Raw genomic sequence first — 3,030 nt, 5'->3', positions numbered from 1 at the left:
GAGGTCGGATGCAGGGGCAGGTGAAAACAGTTGGTGCTGTAGTGTTGAGAAACAGCCTGCCCCCGATACCTGGCCTGTTCTTCATTGTACTGTCACACCCAGGGAGGCGTGCTCCCATCCCTGGTAAAAAAAAAATGTGCTTTATTGTATTTCAAGTATATTCATATTTCCTATAGTTTACTGAAAATGTACTTAGACAAATTGTACTTTTTGTAAATATATAAAAAGTATACTAACATTACGCTTTCATGCTAATACTTTTAACACACTTTAACATAATTACACTATGTTACACTTTATAGAAATATATTATTAAAAAAGTATACTTTAAGTGAAAGTTATGTGTAATTTCTAAAGTGTACTTATTTTAAATTTGTTTTTACATATATTTTTGCTATATTTTAAATTGTATGCTCAAAGTTGTCATTGTAACGTACATTGAAAGCATATTTTAAAAGTACACATTTTAATATCGACACTGTAATATTAAGTTTGAGTGCATTTTAAGTTACATTTGAATCTAATTATGAAGTGAAGTTATATACGCTTGTACTTCAGGTAATTCTTTTGGAAAGTGTTCAATAGTATAACTACAAAAATGCACTTAAACCCTATTATGCAATTTTGTGCTGTGTGTAAAGTACACAGATAGCAATTATTGCAGTTGTTATGTAATGTTTAATAAGTTTTGAAAAAGAAATATGATACAATACATCTTACACACAAAACCACATTGAACAAAACACTAAATGTTCACTTCAAAAGTACAGGTGCACAAAAATGTGTGTTCTGCTGAAAAGCAAGTGGTTTAAAGCTGGTGCAGTGCTACATTATGATCTAACAAATAGCATAACCCACATTGCAACAGAAAAGTTAATACTGGCCAAATGCAAAAGAAATAAACTTAACACATTACAATTGTCTCAAGTGTTCAAAAAAGAACATTTCATTAGTATTGTTTAATGGATCAAAGCAGGGCTACTGCAAACAAGACCAATTGGTGAGTGCACATATTTAAAAGTCGCTGACAGCACTTCATGCATATAGGAGTGATATGTGGAGGTTGTTTGGCCTTGATGTCTGTAAAGTAGTAGCTCCCCAAGAATTTTAGTCTTGGGGAGTTTTTGGTTCAGTACTGATATCAGAATTCCCATAGACTTTGAATGCACCACACCTGCACAGCAGTTAGTCACGGCTCCTCCCTGCTCAGAGCTAGCGTGCTTTTCTTTTAAGGCCTTGGTCTGCATGGAGAGAGGTAACTTTCAAAACATTCCCATTTGGTTTTGAAATCTTAAGATATCTGTATAAAACGCGATTTTGATTATTATATTTGTATTGTAGAAACAGGAGATGTAATCGGTTGAGCAGGAAGATTTGCTGTATTATTGTGTTGAAGAATATCCTGGTGAGTTCACATGAACCTGTGAATGAAATATATATATTTTTTGAGATGTAAAACCAGTCAGGATATAATGTTTTGTAATATATGTAATTTTACTAGCTCTTTTGATTTATTGAATGCATTAGCACAGTGAGAAGGAGGCTAACACACCCCCCATGTGCTCTTCTAAAAAAGAAAATGCACTTTCAAGCTAGCTACATCTTGTGTGATGTTGCTGTAAAACCCCCACAAGGGGTTAACGTAAAATTAACCCTTCATAGGTGTCCTGGATTGTTTTTTCCAGATACAAGTATTGACTACTGACCATAATGATTTCTTAGACAGTGAACCACATGTAAATTGATAATTTTACTTTATATTTTTGTCTGTATAAATGTGGTAAAAACCAATTTATATTATGGTGATTACATGATTTATTTTCCAATTGAAGTAATTGCTCTGCACATTTGTGTGCAGGCTGTTTTTTTTTTTACATAGTTGCAGAATCTGCTGTTACAGCTGAGCAGTTCATTGTATGGACTGGACTAGACTCCACCAGAGATGTTGATGCAGGATGTTCCCAATTTGAATGCCATCCGGTTCCCTGGAGGGTGGTAGGAAAAACAAGGAAACTTAAGGATTTTTCTTCCCTTTCTTTCTGCGGATTCATAATTTTTTTCTTTTCTGAGATCTCTGACAATTTTTGTTGTTACTTTGTTTAATTTTTTTGATCAGATCTGATAAAACCACTTGATGCATCAGATTTATTTAAATTCAACTGAAATGGACAATTTTTTTTTCTGGTGCACTTATGGACCCTGGTATATCATACTGATACAATTTGTCAGACTTTTCTGATGTACTGCTCAAAAATACTATGAATTTACAGTATCTCTCTGTTTGGTTAACAGACGCTGTTCTTCTGGAGTTTCCGTAGACAAGTGTCTCTGATGTGCGCACGGCCATCAGACGAAAATGTAACAATGAGCAGTTCAGCCAAAAAAAGGAAAATAATGTGTGGTGGGCGTGTTTTTGTATGGTGGGAGGGTTTAGGGGTGCAATAATAAGGAATGTTGTTTTTCATTGTTCAGTATTCCTCTGCGTTCTTTAAAGTTTATTTGTAATGTTTAGGTCTGCTGCCTGAAATTGACATATTTCTACAAAGTGTACTAAAGTACCAATATTTGAAAATGTGTTGTAAGTTTTATAATGAAAATGGTTAACGTCGATATGTAAATGTTTATACATTCTGAGATAGTACAAGTTATATTATTTGTAATGTACTATAATTTGGACATGTTTCAAATACATTAAAGTATATTTTTTCATCTGCACGGAAGTATATCCACAAGTCTTTCAGCATTTAGTATACTGTTAATACATTTGCAAGAATGTGCAAGGTAGAAAGTAGTATAGCAATGTAATGATAAAGTATATTTACTATTAACTGCAAAGTATGCTTTTTTAGTAATTGGAATAAGCCAACAGTATAATTAAGCATATTATTACCACAGTAAGAGTATATTAAAAGTATAAAGCTTATATATTTTTAAGACACTAACAAATCATTTTTAATGTAGTTATAATACAACCATAGTGCACTTTAATTTGACTAATTAAGCATATATTAGTACATATAAACTCATATA

General features: G+C 32.8%; 1 long non-coding RNA gene across 1 annotated transcript; it reads left to right on the top strand.

Annotated features, from left to right (window-relative positions):
* The first annotated feature begins 450 nt into the window (after nt 1-450).
* On the top strand, nt 451-2,386 carry LOC119796045. Its single transcript, XR_005282411.1, has 4 exons — nt 451-1,255; nt 1,342-1,405; nt 1,859-1,995; nt 2,293-2,386. It is a non-coding gene; the product is annotated as an uncharacterized LOC119796045 (long non-coding RNA).
* Nucleotides 2,387-3,030: the final 644 nt, after the last annotated feature.

Source organism: Cyprinodon tularosa, unplaced genomic scaffold (genome assembly GCF_016077235.1).
Source record: "Cyprinodon tularosa strain WSP-4 unplaced genomic scaffold, ASM1607723v1 ctg532, whole genome shotgun sequence".
Lineage (NCBI taxonomy): Eukaryota > Metazoa > Chordata > Actinopteri > Cyprinodontiformes > Cyprinodontidae > Cyprinodon > Cyprinodon tularosa.
Note: the sequence above shows the minus strand (reverse complement) of the source record. Positions and strands in the feature narration are given on the sequence as shown.